The sequence below is a fragment of the Macaca nemestrina genome, chromosome 11 (assembly GCF_043159975.1).
Source record: "Macaca nemestrina isolate mMacNem1 chromosome 11, mMacNem.hap1, whole genome shotgun sequence".
Taxonomy (NCBI): Eukaryota; Metazoa; Chordata; class Mammalia; order Primates; family Cercopithecidae; genus Macaca; species Macaca nemestrina.
Genome location: NC_092135.1, coordinates 18542735 through 18564859, shown reverse-complemented (window position 1 = coordinate 18564859; position 22125 = coordinate 18542735). Strand labels below are relative to the sequence as shown.

Here is a 22125-nt window from a genome sequence, read left to right as displayed (position 1 = left end):
ACTATGTTGAATAGGAGTGGTGAGAGAGGGCATCCCTGTCTTGTGCCAGTTTTCAAAGGGAATGTTTCCAGTTTTTGCCCATTCAGTATGATATTGGCTGTGGGTTTGTCATAAATAGCTCTTATTATTTTGAGGTACGTTCCATCAACACCGAATTTATTGAGCGTTTTTAGCATGAAGGGCTGTTGAATTTTGTCAAAAGCCTTTTCTGCATCTATTGAGATAATCCTGTGGTTCTTGTCTTTGGTTCTGTTTATATGCTGGATTATGTTTATTGATTTGCGAATGTTGAACCAGCCTTGCATCCCAGGGATGAAGCCCACTTGATCATGGTGGATAAGCTTTTTGATGTGTTGCTGAATCCGGTTTGCCAGTATTTTATTGAGGATTTTTGCATCGATGTTCATCAGGGATATTGGTCTAAAATTCTCTTTTTTTGTTGTGTCTCTGCCAGGCTTTGGTATCAGGATGATGTTGGCCTCATAAAATGAGTTAGGGAGGATTCCCTCTTTTTCTATTGATTGGAATAGTTTCAGAAGGAATGGTACCAACTCCTCCTTGTAGCTCTGGTAGAATTCAGCTGTGAATCCATCTGGTCCTGGACTTTTTTTGGTTGGTAGGCTATTAATTATTGCCTCAATTTCAGAGCCTGCTATTGGTCTATTCAGGGATTCAACTTCTTCCTGGTTTAGTCTTGGAAGAGTGTAAGTGTCCAGGAAATTATCCATTTCTTCTAGATTTTCCAGTTTATTTGCATAGAGGTGTTTATAGTATTCTCTGATGGTAGTTTGTATTTCTGTGGGGTCGGTGGTGATATCCCCTTTATCATTTTTAATTGCGTCGATTTGATTCTTCTCTCTTTTCTTCTTTATTAGTCTTGCTAGGGGTCTGTCAATTTTGTTGATCTTTTCAAAAAACCAACTTCCTGGATTCATTGATTTTTTGGAGAGTTTTTGTGTCTCTATCTCCTTCAGTTCTGCTCTGATCTTGGTTATTTCTTGCCTTCTGCTAGCTTTCGAATGTGTTTGCTCTTGCTTCTCTAGTTCTTTTAATTGCGATGTTAGAGTGTCAATTTTAGATCTTTCCAGCTATCTCTTGTGGGCATTTAGTGCTATAAATTTCCTTCTACACACTGCTTTAAATGTGTCCCAGAGATTCTGGTATGTTGTATCTTTGTTCTCATTGGTTTCAAAGAACATCTTTATTTCTGCCTTCATTTCGTTATGTACCCAGTAGTCATTCAGGAGCAGGTTGTTCAGTTTCCATGTAATTGAGCGGTTTTGATTGAGTTTCTTAGTCCTGAGATCTAGTTTGATTGCACTGTGGTCTGAGAGACAGTTTGTTATAATTTCTGTTCTTGTACATTTGCTGAGGAGTGCTTTACTTCCAATTACGTGGTTGATTTTGGAGTAAGTACGATGTGGTGCTGAGAAGAATGTATATTCTGTTGATTTGGGGTGGAGAGTTCTATAGATGTCTATTAGGTCTGCTTGCTGCAGAGATGAGTTCAATTCCTGGATATCCTTGTTAACTTTCTGTCTCATTGATCTGTCTAATGTTGACAGTGGAGTGTTGAAGTCTCCCATTATTATTGTATGGGAGTCTAAGTCTCTTTGTAAGTCTCTAAGGACTTGCTTTATGAATCTGGGTGCTCCTGTATTGGGTGCATATATATTTAGGATAGTTATCTCTTCCTGTTGAATTGATCCCTTAGCCATTATGTAATGGCCATCTTTGTCTCTTTTGATCTTTGATGGTTTAAAGTCTGTTTTATCAGAGACTAGTATTGCAACCCCCGCTTTTTTTTGTTCTCCATTTGCTTGGTAAATCTTCCTCCATCCCTTTATTTTGAGCCTATGTATGTCTCTGCGTGTGAGATGGGTCTCCTGAATACAGCAGACTGATGGGTCTTGACTCTTTATCCAGTTTGCCAGTCTGTGTCTTTTAATTGGAGCATTTAGTCCATTTACATTTAAGGTTAAGATTGTTATGTGTGAACTTGATCCTGCCATTATGATATTAACTGGTTATTTTGCTCGTTAGTTGATGCAGTTGCTTCCTAGCCTCGATGGTCTTTACATTTTGGCATGTTTTTGCAATGGCTGGTACCGGTTGTTCCTTTCCATGTTTAGTGCTTCCTTCAGGGTCTCTTGTAAGGCAGGACTAGTGGTGACAAAATCTCTAAGCATTTGCTTATCTGTAAAGGATTTTATTTCTCCTTCACTTATGAAACTTAGTTTGGCTGGATATGAAATTCTGGGTTTAAAATTCTTTTCTTTAAGAATGTTGAATATTGGCCCCCACTCTCTTCTGGCTTGTAGAGTTTCTGCCGAGAGATCTGCTGTTAGTCTGATGGGCTTCCCTTTGTGGGTAACCCGACCTTTCTCTCTGGCTGCCCTTAAGATTTTTTCCTTCATTTCAACTTTGGTGAATCTGGCAATTATGTGTCTTGGAGTTGCTCTTCTCAAGGAGTATCTTTGCGGCGTTCTCTGTATTTCCTGGATTTGAATGTTGGCCTGCCCTACTAGGTTGGGGAAGTTCTCCTGGATGATATCCTGAAGAGTGTTTTCCAACTTGGTTCCATTTTCCCCCTCACTTTCAGGCACCCCAATCAGACGTAGATTTGGTCTTTTTACATAATCCCATACTTCTTGCAGGCTTTGTTCATTTCTTTTTCTTCTTTTTTCTTTTGGTTTCTCTTCTCGCTTCATTTCATTCATTTGATCCTCAATCGCAGATACTCTTTCTTCCAGTTGATCGAGTCAGTTACTGAAGCTTGTGCATTTGTCACGTATTTCTCGTGTCATGGTTTTCATCTCTTTCATTTCGTTTAGGACCTTCTCTGCATTAATTACTCTAGCCATCAATTCTTCCACTTTTTTTTCAAGATTTTTAGTTTCTTTGCGCTGGGTACGTAATTCCTCCTTTAGCTCTGAGAAATTTGATGGACTGAAGCCTTCTTCTCTCATCTCGTCAAAGTCATTCTCCGTCCAGCTTTGATCCATTGCTGGCGATGAGCTGCGCTCCTTTGCTGGGGGAGATGCGCTCTTATTTTTTGAATTTCCAGCTTTTCTGCCCTGCTTTTTCCCCATCTTTGTGGTTTTATCTGCCTCTGGTCTTTGATGATGGTGATGTACTGATGGGGTTTTGGTGTAGGTGTCCTTCCTGTTTGATAGTTTTCCTTCTAACAGTCAGGACCCTCAGCTGTAGGTCTGTTGGAGATTGCTTGAGGTCCACTCCAGACCCTGTTTGCCTGGGTATCAGCAGCAGAGGCTGCAGAAGATAGAATATTTCTGAACAGCGAGTGTACCTGTCTGATTCTTGCTTTGGAAGCTTCCTCTCAGGGGTGTACTCCACCCTGTGAGGTGTGGGGTGTCAGACTGCCCCTAGTGGGGGATGTCTCCCAGTTAGGCTACTCAGGGGTCAGGGACCCACTTGAGCAGGGAGTCTGTCCCTTCTCAGATCTCAACCTCCGTGTTGGGAGATCCACTGCTCTCTTCAAAGCTGTCAGACAGAGTCGTTTGCGTCTGCAGAGGTTTCGGCTGTGTTTGTTATTGCCCTGTCCCCAGAGGTGGAGTCTACAGAGACAGGCAGGTTTCCTTGAGCTGTTTTGAGCTCCACCCAGCTGGAGCTTCCCAGCAGCTTTGTTTACCTACTTAAGCCTCAGCAATGGCGGGCGCCCCTCCCCCAGCCTCGCTGCTGCCTTGCAGGTAGATCACAGACTGCTGTGCTAGCAATGAGGGAGGCTCCGTGGGTGTGGGACCCTCCCGGCCAGGTGTGGGATATGATCTCCTGGTGTGCCTGTTTGCTTAAAGCACAGTATTGGGGTGGGAGTTACCTGATTTTCCAGGTGTTGTGTGTCTCAGTTCCCCTGGCTAGGAAAAGGGATTCCCTTCCCCCTTGCGCTTCCCAGGTGAGGCAATGCCTCGCCCTGCTTCAGCTCTCACTGGTCGGGCTGCAGCAGCTGACCAGCACTGATCGTCCGGCACTCCCCAGTGAGATGAACCCAGTACCTCAGTTGAAAATGCAGAAATCATTGGTCTGTGTCGCTCGCGCTGGGAGTTGGAGACTGGAGCTGTTCCTATTCGGCCATCTTGCTCTGCCCCCGCCGAATTTTTAAATTTTTAATTCAGCAGTGGAAGCAGGGAGAGAAGGGATGAGAGACAGGAACTTTCTGGTTTAAGGTGAGGGGAGCTAACTTGAGCGGCAGACACTCAGCAAATGCTGCAAGCATGTTGGGGTAATGGCACATCTCTGAGAAGTCTGAAAACAGGGAATAGGTTTTAGGATCATAGGTAGAATGCTATCCCTGTTCCACATCCATTTTCTCTCTGCCTGCTAATTTTCATCCGTCCCTTCTGCAAGACAGTTTTCTATGTCTCCTGCCCCATCACAGAAAGTAGCGGCCACAGAGCTCAAGGTTTGTCACTTTGGTTCAAGCACGTATTTTAAACCCAATTATAATCTCTGTGATAAATTAAAATTGCCAAAAGAAGGACTCTGTCTTCTGGTTTAGCTGATTTGGTCCGAAGGCACAGCTGCCATGACACGTGCGTGCTGTGGGCCCAGCCTTGTAGGTCAGAAAGCAATTCTCAGGGAAAGGCACTTGTTAAGAATTGGTAAATTCTCCCAGAGAGGCCTAATACACATACAGGTCAGAGGGAAGGCCAGAATGAAACGGGGACGGGGAGGGAGAGGACAGCAGCCAAACAACATGGGTGGCATAGGACAGTCCAGATTTCCTTCTGAATGCCATTGTAGACTATTTATGCTTTATTATTTTATTTTATTTTATTTTATTGAGATGGAGTTTCACTCCTGTTACCCAGGCTGGAATGCAATGGCATAATCTTGGCTCACCAAAACCTCCGCCTCCTGGGTTCAAGCAATTCTCCTGCCTCAGCCTCCCGAGTAGCTGGGATTACAGGCATGCGCTACCTTGCCCGGCTAATTTTGTACTCTTAGTAGAGATGGGGTTTCTCCATGTGGGTCAGCCTGATCTCGAACTTCCAACCTCAGGTGATCCGCTCACCTTGGCCTCCTAAAGTGCTGGGATTACAGATGTGAGCCACCATGCCTGGTTGAGTATTTGTACTTTATAATTAACTCCCCCCACACAATTTTGAAAGTTTTACGACCTTATAGTAGAAAGCTGAGAAAAGCACCAAAAAGAATAAAGAGAAAAAAATACATTATCCATAACATTACTACGTTTAGGAGTATTTCCTTCCAGCCTTATCTCTATGTATATAGCTTTGTAGAACTTTTAACATAAATAATTTCACAAATCAGGGAGTAAGATTGTTTTATATTTCACATGTGGCAGTCAATGTTTGGTTCAACAAGCATGTTCATTTTCAGGGCAGGGCCCACGACAGTGATGAGGCAACTGCAACACTCAGTCCTCAACGAGCCTAAGAAAAGAGTTTGTACTTGTCAGAGCTCACAGAAATTCACCCAGTCTTCCATTTGTTAAAATGACTCAAGTCTTCTGGCGAGCAAGCTGTAGCCAAGTGTCATTAACTGGATGTGTTACTCGGTAATGCACACCAGGGTGATTCCCACTCTACTGGAAGGAGGCCCTCCTGTTGCATCACTATTCATGGATGGAGCTTGATGACACACATTCATTCACAAGTTCTCATCCTTGTGTTTCGTGAGGGCTGTAGCCCAGTCTGATGACCGTATCACCCAGTGCTCCTTGCATAGGCCACTTTGCAAACCCATGCTCTGTGAGGGGCCCGCAGCCCTGGAAGCTACCATATGGCTAATTAGAATATTTGAGACCATCACCCTAGGATGGTTCTCTAAGAGGCTGTGAGACAAATCACATCTTTTCTAACATGTTTTGCCTTAGCTAACACTAGAAATTTAAGCAGCGCTGGAAATCCATTAATACCCAAATCTCTTAATCTCACACATCTCAGCAAACTCGTATGTGGCCCAATTTCTCATCCCATCTCATCCTCTGAAAATCCTGTCAAATTCACAGTCTATCATCATCAATCTCTCCTCTTCTCGGAATACACCACTTAACAGCTTTCGCTGGATATAGACCCCATTCTGAAGATTTTGCATCCCTGCAGCTGTTTCAAATAGATGTGTTGTTGCCCACTTCTTTGCATTCCTGCAAATGCATGGCTTGGATTTGAGGTTGGTATTGTCCCTGCTTTCTACTACCATATTTGGGCCATTTTATTCCTTCTCCATGGATGTGTAAGAGGCAAACGTTGCTTAGAGTGGGGTGGAGTGGTGGAAGTGATGAGAAATTGTCAGATTTAGAATATAATTTATAGGGAAACCTACCAGAAGTCTCTCATTGATTGGATATGAAACTTTCAGGTTCAGTCCTGCATAAACACTTCCTGCTGCTGCTTCTTGCTGTCCTCAAATAATTGTTCTTCTTGTCTCCTCAGTCACTGAAGTCTTTGCCTCCTGGTTCTTTGGCTCAGTCATCTTCCATCTCTGCTCCTGCTATCATAGCTCACACCCCAAACCTCCTAGGAATTTCCCAACACCCTGGCCTTCAGTAACTACACTTCCTTTATCGCCATTGATCTTTTGCTCTACTCCATCTCCACTCCCATATTACATCTTGAACCACCTTCAAAGTCACAGTGAAATCACCCCACGTGCAGATCACAACTCCTGTCTTACTAGATGATTTGGCAAGTATCCTCAACATTATTGAGACCTTCAACTCTTTGGTTCCATCACCACCTTTCCTATCCCTTGTCCAGTTTACACCTTAAAAGAAATCCATGCTTTTTGCCACTGCACAACCATTAAACTAGAATCACTGGGATGGGTCTCAGGTATCAGCATTTTTCAAATCTACTTGGTGATTATAATGTGTAGCGAGGGTTGAGAACCATTGCTCCATATTCTGAACATCACACACCCAGTTCTCTAGTCAGGTTGACAGGTGGGAAATCTCTATTAGTTTGTTAGTAAGTATTAATATGGATTTTAACAGGACTATGATGAAAATGGAGTATCTTTTTTTTTTTAATTTAAAAGTAAACTTTAATGTTGAAAATGCAAACTTGGGGAGGGCAGAAAGATCACACACAAGGCTGTCACTTCACACTTGGAGGGTTGCACAGCAGCAGCCTGGCAAAGGCGCTTCTCTTTTCTCAGACAATGGGGCGGCCGGGCAGAGGTGCCCTTCACTTCCCAGACAATGGGGCAGCCGGGCAGAGGCGCCCTTCACTTCCCAGACAATGGGGCGGCCGGGCAGAGGCGCTCCTCACTTCCCAGGCCGTGAAAATGGAGTATCTGTTAAAGTCTGTAGCTTCTGAGACAGGAAGAGCTTAACAGGAGATATTTTGGGGCAGTGCTTCACACCTCTTTCTATAAAAGGTTGCCTCCTCCCCAGGAGCCCCTTAAAGGCTGAATATCTGTCATTATTCTCTAAGGCATTGGTCCTCAAACGACGCACTAATGGCATAGTCACTAATATCATCGATAGTTGGATGACTTCCAAATTCATATCTTCATATATCTTCATCCCTGACTTCCTTTGACCTTTAGACTTTTGTATATCCTGCTACCTGCTTGACATCTCCACATGTCTGTCAATAATTCTAACCTAAAATGACCCAAACAGAGCTTTTGATTTTAATCTACACAAAGTTTTGCTTTGGTCTTCCCCACTGCGTCTAATGGTGGTATATATTATCAGCAAAAGCTAACTAAGTCTTTCTCCAGATTGCCTTTGACTCCTCAATTGCCCTCTTCACATCCAACCCATCGGTGACTTCAAGTAAGTCTATCTCACAAATGTATCCCAAATCTAAGCATTTCACATCACTTCTACTTCTACCACTCTGCATCAAGCCACTTGCACTTCTTGCCTAGATGAATGCAAACCACCCCTAATTGGTCATTCCTGTTTCTGTTTTCACTTTTGCAGGGAGTACCTTTGCTGTAGTGCAGTGCAGTGCTTCCTCTGTGCTCGGTGCTGCCTTTGTGCTCACTCTTCTCCCCGCCATCCTCAACTCCCTGCCTCACGTTTTTATTATTCCTTTTTTTTTTTTTTGGAAATGAAGTTTCACTTTCTCACCGAGTTTGGAGTGCAGTGGCGCAATCTCAGCTCACTGCAGCTTCTGCTTCCCAGGTTCAAGCGATTCTCTTGCCTCAGCCTCCCAAGTAGCTGGGATTACAGGCACGTGCCACCACTGCCTAGCTAATTTTTGTATTTTTAGTAGAGACAGGGGTTTCACCATGTTGGTCAGGCTTGTCTTAAACTCCTGACCTCAAGCAATCCACCCATCTCGGCCTCCCAAAGTGCCGGGATTACAGGCATGAGTCACTGCGACTGGCCACATTTTTATTACTCCTTTTCTCTTTATTCAGGTCTCTGTCCAAATGTCACTAATCAAAGAATGACTGACACCTGCCTAAAAGAGCCACCATTCCCTGCAGTCTCTGGCCCCTTATCCAACTTTGCTTCTTCACATCACGTCCAAGGGTGAGCTGGGGCTGACTCATACTGCTCCAGAGAGTTAACTGTACACATCTTTTTCTAACTCCTCATCCAATGACATCACATTGTTAGACTGAAATTGTCCAGGGTGGGTGCACTTACACTATGGCAAAAGCTACAAATCGCATGCTTCCAACTCCCAAGCTTGTTCAGCATTTATACCACTGCTTATGGCTACATGAATTCAGATTTAAACTTGTATGTTTGGGTCTGACTCCCACAGTAGAATTTAAGCTCCATGAGTTCAGAGAACTTAAGATGTCATTTACGTATGATTACATCCTGTCTGTCGCAGTATCTGAACATAGTTTGCATTCAATCAATATTTATTGGGTGGGTAAATGGATGGATGGTTGAATGGATGGATGGATGCATGGATGGATGAAATTCAGATTTTGATAGTCCCATCTCAGTTTTAGACATAAACAATAAAATTTTTCAAAGACTAGAATTTTTTTTTATTTCTATCCTTTTACATTTTCCTTATACTGTCGGCCTCTGTGATAATCCTCTGCTCTGAGCACAGGTTTTATTATCCTTTTTTTTTAAACGTGCAGATACATGTGTTTCTTTTTGTAGGCAATGTATTTGTCATTTTTTGCTACTAACATGTTTCTTACTTTCATGTATATGTGTACATGAAACCTATGATTTTTTTTAATATTCTTCAAGATAGCTATTAATCTGGAAACCCTCGGAAACATACGCAATGAATAGTGTGCTGATACTTCATCTCACTGCATATGTTCAGTGACATAACATGATAAGTTTAATGTGCTGTCCCTTATGAGCGCTGCCTAGCAGGATGCACTGTGCAAATTGTAACAAATGCAGTCATTAACACAGCATGTCCTTCAGTGCATCACACAATCTGTGATGCGTTGCCTTGGAGGATTTGCGTTGCTGATTTTCAATGAATAAGCCTTCACCTTTAGTATACCTTAGAAGGTGGGATCAAGCGAGTTGAGATCTGATGAGCCTGCAGCTGCAGCCCACTCTACACTACCTCCCATCTAGTTGTGGAAATCATCATCCACCTGTCCCTCACTGCTCTGACATGGAGAGATGTTGCACCATCCTGCAGGGACCATTCTGGTGACCTCCTAGCCTGTCAAGTATGGGCACTAATTAATCACAACACTGTGAAATCTGTCAAGAAGTCCCTTGTGTTTTCAGACATTGCAGCCACTTGAACAAAGAACACAGTGACCTCTGGGTGCTTTTGTCTCTGAGCACATTAGAGAACCCTTTTCCTAAACGAGGAATAGTTGGGAATGCAAGAGCTGAATGATTCCACCTTGCATATACACAGTGCAGATGGTGGCTGGAGGGGGTATTGTTGAGTGGCAGGCACAAAGCTGCTAGGGACTTTCCAAAGAACAAAATACCTCTGGAAAAAAAGCATACTAGTATAAGACCTGATAAGGACAGCCATGCAAACTGCCCAGGGCTCTCTGACTCTGGCTCACACAGCTTACTCTGGATGGGATGAAGATGATTTGCATGAAAAGGAGGAGTTGGGAGTAGCCTTGTCTCCTGCTGCCTTCTAACTGACCAGAAGCTTATTCTACTCCCTTTGTGTCCCTAAAGGCATCACTTGTCACAACATGGTCTGTGGGGCATCTGCATCAGATCATCTGCGATACTAGTTAAAATGCTGCTTCCTGGGTCCCACCCCAGACCTACTGCATCAAAATCTCAGGAAATCTTAGTTTCCTTCCCTCCCCCATTTCCTTTCCCTGAAGCCCTAAAGAATGTTTAGATCCTGTTTAAAATTCTTCTATTCATTAGTCATGGCTTACAATTATTAGGTTGAACCTTATGAAATTGCTACTATGCAACCACGGTTAAGTGGCAAAAAATGGCAATTTAATGTGGTTCTATACAACTTTAAAGTCCAGGCTCTGTCCCAGGTGCTGGAAATGTAAAGACAGGAAAGATAGGAGTTTACAGTGTGGGTGGAGAGATACCGGTAAAAGAAAAAAAAAAAAAAAATGGATAATCTAGAGTGGTTAAGTGTGGTGGGTGCTGTATTACTTTACTTAACAGTTGGCAAATATGGGTGGACATTTGAACACCAGTATTGTGAAATATGGATAACCTTGAATTATCTTGATGCATTCTCAGATAACAGATTGATAATAGATAAGAGAAGTTAGTTTGGTACTCACTGAGCTTGATATCAAGAAGAAATATGTACAATACAGTAATGATTTTCAGTAGTGTGGACCTGAGGATGGATTGAATAAAATATAAAAATTACCTGAAGGTTTTCTTTGAATTACGTATTTCTCTTCCCAATGGAGCATCACTATGTTCCTCTAAGAAAGAGAGCCCACTCCACGTTATCCCCTTTAGAAGCATTGCCCGAAGGAGTTCTTGTTAGTGAGGGGAATTAGTCATGACCTTCAAGTGTGTGGGTACAGAAAAAATCTGCTCAGCTCCAGAATGACAAGTCAGAGATAGGTGCTGGGTCTGGCCCAGTTGGTCATTTTTATGTTGCTATATTCTGACATCTTTATAGCTGTATGTATACTCTAATAAGGGTTTTTTTTTTTTTTTTCCATGGGGTAAAAGAATGTGGTTGTAGAAGATAACACGGAATCCATTTGATCTAATGGTCTTAGTGATTTCATTCATAGGTAAATGGAATTAATTGAATTGACAACAGTTAAAACAAGGTCATAGGTAAATATTATAATCTGATTGAAAAGATGTATGAACAGCTAGAGTGGTTTGTATGAAGCAGGTGACTAGAATGGTATCTAAGGAAAACCATTTTCACAATGTTGCATGAGAAGTGTGGAAACAATATTACTTCTGAGGATGTCCGCTGGCTGCTGAGGTAAGGAAGAAAACACAGGTGCAATAAGCATGAGGAATGGAATGCTTCTGTGATAGAATGTCGTGTTTTCCAAATGTACTTTTAAGATTTATATTCATCTCTTCATTCAAAAAGAAATCACTGCTTACTTTTGTAGTAGGGATTTTTGCCGTCTCTGAACTCTTACTACCTTTATTATTTAATGCCACTCAAGTTAGGTTCACCAAGGATTCTTGTTATAGGTCTTGTTACCTCACTCTTGTATATTCTTATACAACACTCACTTGTTATATTCTTGTTACCTCACTGTTGGCTCGTCAACTTGTTTATAAGATCTTTACAGATAGGTCGTGTATCTTACTCATCTCCTCTTTCTTATGCATTGTCAAGGGGTATCCAGAGCCATTGTTGTAAGTCAAAATAATAGAATATTATGGCAATTACAGAGGATCCAACTTAAGGCAAAATGAAGTCTTAATAAATATTTGTGGAATGAAAAGAGAGGAAGAAGAAAAGAAGGCTAAGTCTTCCAATGTTTGAAATACCATGTGTTCTTTTGGTAAAACTTAGTCTGTCCAGAGCAAAGGACCTCTGAGGGGAAATTAGTTCTCTGCACATTCTTCAAGATGAAGGGACCAAGAGCTGATTTTCATTACTGTAGTAAGAGCTAGAATTTATTATTCTCAATTTCAACAAAAAGCCAGTTACCTCCAAGCTACAAAAAAATTGCTAGTCAACTCAAGGTAGGTGTGAATAACTTGCTACTGCTGTGATCTGATGGAATTCTTAAATGATTCCCTTTTGCCCCATGAAAAGCCGTCCTTGATATGTATGGCAGTTAGTATAATTTTAAAAACATAATAATTTGCTGGCCAGGGATCTTGTATTTTGAGAATTCCAGTGAAGAGAGTGTCTGTAGGGCACAGGAGTGGAGGTTTACTTTCTAACACCCAGAAGCCAAACCGTGTGACTGTTAGCAATGCCCACTGGATTTGCTTCTGAAACCATATATGTAAAACCAAAGACCACGCAGAAGTTTCTAGAATTATAGCTGATATCTACTGACATTCTTTTAAATTGTTTTCTGTAAAATGTATGGCCTACTTGCAGGATGGGACAGAAAGGGCAGATACCAGTGAAAGATAGCTTGAAAAGAAAGTGAGATTAGTATTTCAAATGACTAGCTTTTCTTCCCCAAAGTTAACATGCGTAGTACTTTATCAGTTGTTAATTGCAAACTGAAGAATCACCTTGTCAAAAGACAGCCTATCTTTTCCATTCTGGCTCTAGATTTTCTTAATTATTTTTTCCCCATTGGTATCAAGGAGAAGGCCATCTGTCTTGGCAGAAATAAATTAATGGCTGCCACTGAGCATATTACGATGCTTGGTTAAAATATGGCTACTCCATCTCTGTTCCTGGCAGCTTAGCCCACTTGTTCAATTAGTTCCCTTTCACACCCATAAAGATTCTCAAATGTCAAAAGTCATGGAATTATTTCATCCTTGAAAGACCTTCAAAGACCAAAGCAACCTATACAGTGTGTATGCTTTGTTAAAAATAGCCTGCAGCCATGGATTCACAGGCCAGAGGACCTGTTTCATAGAATTTTTTTTATCCCAGTGACTTAGCCTTGTGTTCTTTTTAAAGATCAAAAGAGAAAAAGTTCCATAAACTTCTCATTATTTCTAGGAGATTCTTTCTTCTGACACACTCATTTTTTAAAATGTACACAACTTCTCGTTTCTCTCTATTGCTGAGAGACATAAGAAATATTCTCTCTCTATTAGAGAGAGAAACAAGGAAAATTGATAAATTCAAAATAATTCAGATTATATTAATTCTGTTGAAATTTCTTTAATTTTTCCCTGCATGTAACTGATCATAAGGCAGGATCATAGAAATGGGAAAGTGACCTTGTATTTTATTTTTATTTATTTATTTTTTTGAGATGGAGTCTCACTCTGTCACATAGGCTGGAGTGCAGTGGTAAGATCTTGGCTCACTGCAGCCTCCACCTCCCAGGTTCAAGCAATTCTCCTTCCTCAGCCTCCTGAGTACCTAAGATTACAGGTGAGCACCTAAATGCCCAGCTACTTTTTGTATATTTTTTTTAAAGGTAGGGTTTCACCATGTTGCCCAGGCTGGTCTCAAACTCCTGACATCAAGTGATCTGCCTGCCTTGACCTCCCAAAGTGCTAGGATTACAGGCATCAGTCACCATGCCTGGCCATGGCCTTGTATTTTAAAGAAAGCATATATGTCATAGCACATTCTCTTGGAAAGAGAAAATAAATCTTTTCGGACTAAAACACAAAATACTTGGTAGTTTTAGTCTTGATGACACCATATAACAGGCCTCCTGCCTTAGCAAATCAGCTATGCCTGTCTTCTTATGTACCAAAAAAGAACCTGATACGCATTGTATTATTTTTGCTGGAATACTATGAGAAGAATTGATTAATGATGGTGCAATAGGATTTAATCTTTCAGAATGAAGGCTGTGCTATAAGATGGGGGTGCATGATTCAGTTTCCTAGTATGTGAGTAAAGACCTTAGGCTCTGAATGCTTACTTACTACATTCTGTTACTAAGAAGTTAGAATGCAATGACAGAATCATTTGTGTGCATTTAGAACTGGTATGTTTTTATAGGAACTCTGCATCTTTGAACATTTGTTGGGAGCCTTAGAGAATAGCATGTTGCCATTACTCTATAGATAGAATTTCACTCCACTGCCTCACAGCATTAAAAACCAAATGTCTGTGATGGTAACTTGCTATATATTTTCTTAACCAAATTATTAAATTCAAATATTTGATTTCAACAAACAAAAAATGCAATAAGCCCATATAATTCAGCTTATCCTTCAATCATGCTCTTTAAATATTCCAAGAATCTATTACTTGCTAATATTAAAATCTAGACTTTTTGAATATTTGATTCAAATGTTTGTACTTGAAGGAATAAAATATTTAGATATCTGAGTATAGCCCATATTATATAGTGTTTGTTAACTTTGGGGGCAAAATTGTTTAAACATATGCATTTCCTGCTACAGCATGAAATTCATCCTAAGAATGGTCCATTCTATCCAAGGAAGTTGATTATTGGTATAATGAGCATATTTGTTTGCTAGGGCTGCCATAACAAAGTGCCACAGAATGAGTGGCTTAAAGAACAGGAATTCATTTTCTTACAATTCTGAAAGCTAGAAGGTTGAGATCAACGTGTAGGCAAGATTGGCTTCTTCTGCAACCCCTCTCCTTGGCTGCAGATGGCCACCTTCTTGCTGTGTGTTCATGTGGTCGTCTTTCTGTGCATCCACTTGTCTCTCTCTGGTAATGTTCTAATCTTTTCTTCTACAAGGATACCAGTCATATTGGATTAGGGCCCACCCTACGCACCCTATCTGAACATTATTAGCTCTTTAAAGATCCTATCTCCAAATATAACCCCATTCTAAAGTACTGGGGGTAATGTATGAATTTTACCCCATAATAAGGAGGGAAATTCTTTCTATGTCAGTCTGATTAGAACTCATCCCTATAGCACAGACATTTAGCAGAGCATTAATGCAGAACCCCAGCTTAGTAGTTAACTGCTTCTGTAAGCCTGCATCTCAAGTTGTCCTGAATTGGGAGCATGAAGGACATGAGAAATCTCAAACCAATGAGGACTCCAAGGCCAGAAAAGTTTAGAGGAAGTTCAAGAAGTTCAGCTACACAATAGCAGCAGCTGGATTTAAACCCAGGTATGCTGAGTGTGGGTCCATATACTATGTGAAAAATTAAAATTGTCTGCCCTACTGGCATATTAGTAAGTTGTGTTCTTTATGATAATAAAATGAAGGAGAGTGGGGGATCAGAAAGCAAAGTGGAAAGAGGCCTGAGTTCTAGCTATGGCCATAGGAAGTCTGTTGATCTATGACCAAGGCCCTAAAGGATCTGACAACATTCATTGTTTGGTATTTATTATAAAAATGTCACTTACGTCTCTCTAATAGACACCTGGGATCATGGGGGCAAAACAGAGTGACAGTATTTAATGAGTGCCCCTTCTGTTCCTGTGGCAGTGAGACCCAGTAGGGATGTACCTCTGCCAAACAGAAGCCCTACTCCCTGTCACTTTTAGAGATGAAATAAACTTTATCAGCCACCAGTGTAGCAAAAAGAGAAACTCTTACCTAAAGAGCTTAACCCTTCATTTAAAAAATGAGCTGTTTCAGACCCAGATAGGGAACTTACTCAGAATTTCCCATTTTCTTATTAGCTGAGCTGGAATTGAGACTACCATCTTGTTTTATTTTACCAAATTTGTTCTTCCTTTCATTTCACCTCATAGTTCCAGTAATATATATGAAAATATTATTTGTGTTTTTGCTTCCAAATGCATCTTCAACCTGTGGTTTCCTGGATCTTCCTCTCCAATTCATCATCACCTAAAAACCAAGTGAAGGCATTAACTTTCTTTTGAAACATTACCAAGACATTTGTGCCAAAGGGCAAAATCATAATGAAGCTCGATCCTTGTGCTGAGATGTATTCACTTCAGCTGTCTGCACTTGGCCTGGTTAAAGGAAAGGACAAGTGTGGTCTTGTGAACCTGCAGACCGGGATTAATTCCCAACTTAGCCGCTTACTGGGTGTGTGATCACAAATTAAATTCCTAGTCTGAGTCTGCTTCCTTATAAACTACCTAGGCAGATAACGATGAGGAACAGAAAAAACATATATGTCAGGAGTTTAACACCAGGCACACTCAAGACAGTTGGTAAATGGTACCTGTCTGTCCTCTGCTTTTCTCTTGGGACTCTAAGAAATAGTGGCTATTTTAATGGACAAAAGATGTGGTTTTCCACCCTCTGTACTGATTGAAGGCCCACACCTCTTAATTCTTGGAATTTTGGATACTTAAGACTCTATAAAACGAAAAACTTCTCCTACCTAGTCCTGACAGATACAGCAATCAGCAGTGTGTTCTCAAGAGCAAGATGCCTTGAAAAACACCACACACTATATAAAGTGTCAAGTAGGAAGCCTGACTAGCCATTCATTTTGTTTATAAAATTTATGTCCCAATTTCCACACTCTGATTAGCATATAAAATCAATTTTTGGAACTGAAATAGAAAATAAAATATCAGTTCTAATTACTTCACTTAGCAAAGCAATTCTTAAAGATGGCAATAATTTTCATAATAGGCAATTGATTATCATAGTAATGTGAGCAGTGAATAATTATTTGAATTCAGCTTTTAACGGATCTTTTAATGGCAACATAGAATATGCAAAAGTAAAGATATGTATGCACAATCAATATATCATTAGGCAAAAATTTTTATTTAACTTTTTTGTGGTTCCTTGGTCTATACATTTTTTATAGAACAAGTGGCAGATTTAAAATGAAGGAGATTTACAGTGCAGGTAAAATACATACAGGATTAAGGGGATTTGTGTAATTGCTAACTTCTAGCTCTCTCTGTACATGAATGATAATATCCAAAATTTTCACTTGCAATTATCCAACTAAAGGAAAGGAAAAGGTACACCCAACCCAGCTAAAGCACCCAATTAATAGTCAAATAAGAATTACTAGCAATCTAATAATTCAGATTTGGCTTATATTTCTATTATCAAGTGTAGCAATTTGCTTGTTTCAAGTCAGTTTTTTTTTTTTTTTGCTTTGATTAAGAGTGAAAGGGGTAAGAAACTATAACACAGTGATTATATCTCAGAAAGTAGAGTACCTACATTTGTATCCCAGTACCACTGAGACATTCCATGGATACCAGGAAGGGTTGGGCAGGTTACTTTAGTGCTCCGTGTCTAGACCTGGGCACTTATAAAATGGGAATGACAACGTGCTTGCACCATTGGGCCATATGAAACTTAAGACATTTTATGCAAAACACTTAGTGCAATGAATATCACACAGTTAGCACTCAGCAAAGGTATGTCATTATTATAGAAGGTAGTGAATGACCTCAAGTAAATGGACCTGTGTTTGGCTTTCTATTCTCTTTGATTCACAGTAGAGACCCAGCTCAGCCACATGCTGTAAAGGAGCTGACCTGCTCCTTCTTACCAAGATAAAAAATCTAACATCAATCAGTTCACTGTTTTCTGCACTGCAGCAGTGTGAGGGGCACCCTAATTCAGGAATTTTGCTAATTATTTTCTGGTAAGGCATCTGCTGCTCCACATGCTTCATTACTGCGATTCCACCTTTAAAACGGGCAGCAGCCTCCTTCAAGGGGTAGTTATGACTGCAGAACAGCTTGATAACCAAGCCCAATCTACATATACTCAATAAAAGGAAATTCTTTTTATATGTAGATACAGAGGAATGTTCAAAGGTAGTGCTGAGGGACAGAAGGAGCATGAACTTGGGAGCTGGACAGTCATGGTCTTGAATCTCCACTTTGCCACTGGCCACCTATGAAATGTCAGACAACGTATTCAACTCTGGTGATCCATAGCTTTTAAAATCTGGGTGATAATATCTATTTGCTCGGAAGGTTCAATTAAATAAGATTATGAACATAAGAGTGCCCAGGCTAGCATCTGTCACATGGCATGCCCTCCATGACAGATACTTTACCACCGCCGTTAGAACTTCCAATTCAGCTTTCGAAAGACATGTCTAATACGACAGCACCAGCTTTATATGTATTCATTCACATGATCCTCTTAAAAGCCCTATGAAACAGGAATTATTATTATTATCCCCATTTTACAGAAGAGAAACCTGAGACACAAAGTGACTGAGAGACTTGGTCAAGGTCAAATGACCATTAAGTCACAGAGCCACCCTTTGAATCCAAGCAGGATGGCTCCAGCGTCCACACACATAACCATTGAAATAAACCATCTCTCAACAGATTTCTAATGGCCTTCTTCCCTTGCCTTTTCTTCTGATAGCAAATTGAGTCCCTCCTACAGCCCTTACCACAGCGCCTTCTACTAAATCTGTGTATGTACGTAGGAGGTTGCAAAGTCCTCCCTTGTGTCTTTAATTTTTTCCCTTCTATATGGAGTGCTTCACAAACTTGGGTGTCATCCTTGCCCAGGGCCATCCGAATCTTCTCTGTAGCATTCCAGTTTTAGTACATGTGCAGCTGAAACAAGCACCTTCCTTGTGTGTTAATCACTTTCATTTCTACACAACACCCAGTACAGTCCCTCACTATGTAGGTGAGCAAAATAAACATGATATAGAAATGTTGGCAAAGGAGATTTGAGAAGTTTTCTCTTGCATGGCATTCAGCAATGCAGTCTGATTGGCTCTAAGGACTTAGATATGATTATGGAAAGTGTTGAAAGTAAGTAGGAAGATGCTGGATGGCCACCACTGTCAATTCTGCTAGTAATTCAGTGGTGGTGGACAAGGTGACAGAGTGTGGCTAATGTGGATAGTAGCTGTAGAAATGTAGGACCATTGAGTCTTTCTGTGTGACTTCACTTCCACACTCTATTTGTTGAGCTTGTCAAGGCCATGGCTTTTCCTAGGCATGGAAGAAAGCAGAGAGCATTAACACTCATTGCTAATTAAAGGCCTCAAGCCAGGCTTCAGACCCAGCCCCCAGTGACTCCATAGCCTTTCCGCTTCCGATGTATAATACCATCTGCTGACTAATGACCTCTTCAGACTTCAGGCCCTGGGATTTATCTAAAAAAGAGGGAGAAAAGTACCTAAACATTATCATCCCCTGCTTTTTAGCCTGGAGCAACTCTGAAAAGAATTAACTCCTGATCTCCTATGAAACTCTAGGAGCTGCTAGTCAGAGTAATAGAAAGCGCACTTCTGAACTAATTCTGGGAAGGCTTAATTTGTGGAGGTGTTGTATTCATTCTGCCGGTGAACATTAAAGGGAAATTTAGAGAAACCGAGGGCACGTTTTAGATTCATAATTATTTCAAAAAAGAGCTGGCAAGGAGTCCTGTTGCTGGGTAATCAAAGTTTCATTTTTTTGAGACCAGAATTTCCCTCCAAAGAGAAGCTTTCGGAAAAGTAGTTTCAAGCAGTACGCCTCTACAGTGATGGATATGCCCGTGAAGGGTTCAGTCCACACCTCTGGTGTCTAACCCTGCATTGGGTATTGACATGCTGCCTCCCTCTGAGCAAGTCGTTTGACCTCCCACCTTGGGTCACCCATCTGTGAAGTGAAGGAAAGCTTCCAGACCTCCCCTAGAAGCAGAGCAAATAGCAGGGTAAAAGAAACACTTATTATTTTTTTTCTGCAATACTAGGAGCCCAAGGCGTAGGGGTGAATATAAATTTGTTTGCTTTATCATTAATCTCAGAATCCTTAAACATTTTCTTTTCAAAGACAGTGGACATTATTTCCTAAAACATTCAAGTCTGAAGCACAAGCATGCCAATAATTCTGTGTTTACACGTTGACTGTATGATTATTGCCTCAATCATTATTCTAAAAACTCATTTTCTGTGTAAACAGGTAGAAGATGCACCGCTGAGACAAGTGGTTGCAGAAAAAGATCTGAAAATGTTGTGGGGTTTTTTTTTGGCTGAAATTATTATATGCTCTTAAGTATTGGTTTTTTATTCTTTTGAGGTAGTGAACTTAATTCTGGTTAATTGGGTGCATTAGAGAGTTGGATTCTGGTTAACAGAGGCTTGCTATATTTATTTAGAGTGGAATCTTTCATTTGGTGCATTGATGGTGTTTATAAGACAATTTTCTTTAGCTCAGTGAAAAAAGAAAGGTGCATTTTAAAAATAACTCAAGGGGAAATGTTATCCTGAGCCCGTTTTGTCGGGGCCCTTGACTCTGAAGCTTAGAAAAACAATTTAGATATCCTCATTAGATGTAAAGCTCCAAGGTACTCTCTGTAGTCTCCCTGAGGGCACACTTTTTCTCGTCACCCAGAATCTTCTTTCTTGACGGTTCAGAGATGGTGGTGTTAGACAGGGGTCTACACATGTGTGGCACACATGTGAGCTAAACATAGCTGCCTGGAAGAGGAAGAATTGTAATTCCTGACAGTTGTGTAAATAGCATCCACTCCCACCAGCTGGAAACCCATCCAAGAAACAGCCTAACCTCCACGCCCTTGTCACTGTCCTCAAACTGAAGGACCAGGAAGATAAAGGCAAAATGCTATCTTCGCGGTCGTTATTTGTCACTTTGTGTGTGGCAATGCGGCATGCTCCCCCTAGGGAGAAGTCAGTCATAGTTACTGGAAGTCATTCTTCTCTGGCAGCTTTCCACACCTTTAATGGGCACCTCAGGTGACATCAACCTGTAGCCCAGCTGCTATTGCTAAGGTTCAGCCACTTAAAACCGGTCCTGGGTTGGCTGTTTATGCACTTAAGTGGAAAAGCAGTACCCAAGTCATCCCTGAGATTTAGCGAGGACACAATAATTGCTTTCCTTTCAATGGCAGGTGATGCATTTGCCACCAAGGAGCAGAACACGTTGCTGCTCTCAGTCATGACGGGAACAACGGGAGAGGAACACGGGAGGAAATAGAAAATGTCAAAGAGCTCTGGGTTGAAAATTGCATTTTGCAGATGCCATTAAGCTCTGTTGGGAGAGAAGATGAAAATGCTAATTGACAGATTTGGTTATGTTTTATTGTCTTTGAGTTGCTGACTAAGTCATCAGATGATGTTGTTTAATCATTAACGTTAAACTTTAGAAGAATCCATCAATTGTTTGCTATTCATCTCTTACCCTCTCCACGAATCTATCTTAAACTATTAAAACCTGTCAACAAAAAAGGAGTATGAATATTTATATTTAGCCCAAGAACTGATAAAAGTTAATTAGCACAACACAAGAATATTAATTATAGCCTAAAAAAATTCTGTATCAGTCAAGAACAGTTAGGAGATCTTTTATTCTTTTACCTAAAACTACATGTACACTCACATACACACACACACGCACATACTTTTGCACACATATTTGCTCATTTTTTAATCCATAAAATGAGAATAATAATAGCACATGGTACAGCAGAAGTGTGTGTGCATGTATGTCTGTCTGTATTAAATGAGTTAATATGTGCTTAGAATATAGTATATGCTTAATACTTTATTCTTTTTTTTAATACAAGGTCTCACTCTATAGCCCAGACTAGAGTACAGTGGCACAATCATAGCTCACTGCAAACTTAAATCCCAGGGCTGAAGCAATCCTCCCTCCTACACCTCCCAAATAGGCTGAGAGTACAGGTGCACACCACCACACCGCCTAATTTTTTTAATTTTAGTGTTTTGTACAGACAGGGTCTTGCTATGTTGCCCAGGCTGATCTTGAACTCCTGGCCTCAAGTGATCCTCCTGATTCAACTTCCCAAAACCTTGGGTGATAGGCATGAGCCACTGTGCCTGGCCCTCAATATATTTTAGCTGCTACTAATACCATATGATGCGGAAAGTTACATATCAAATAAAGCTATAATTAAGAGTTTTGCAAACTAATTTTTTCTTTTTGTTAATAGATACTATATGCTTGCCACAACATGTATTTTTAGAAGGCAACACAAAACATGCCCCCTTTTTAAATAAAATTATTGATACATTTAATAAGAAAAAAAATTTAAGCCAGGCATGGTGTATGATGCCTGTAAACCCAGCATTTTGGGAGGCTGAGGCAAGTAGATCACTTGAGCCCGGGGGATTGAGAACAGCCTGTGAAATATGGTGAAACCCCATCTCTACGAGAAAAAAAAGAAAAAGAAAAAAAAAAGTAGCTGGTTGTGGTAGTGCATGCTTGTAAACCCAGCTACTCAGGAGGCTGAGCTAGAAGGATCACTTGAGCCTGGGATGTGAAGGCTACAGG

At 40.8% G+C, this 22125-nt stretch overlaps 1 protein-coding gene and 1 non-coding gene across 4 annotated transcripts in view; one reads left to right on the top strand and one right to left on the bottom strand.

The window, feature by feature from the left end:
• The window catches only part of LOC105492540 (NCK associated protein 5), an 891224-nt gene that overhangs the window by 210521 nt on the left and 658578 nt on the right, over positions 1-22125 (top strand). The window lies entirely within an intron of this gene.
• LOC112428609 (U6 spliceosomal RNA) lies at positions 18340-18445 on the bottom strand. The gene has a single exon (XR_003020647.1). It is a non-coding gene; the product is annotated as a U6 spliceosomal RNA (small nuclear RNA).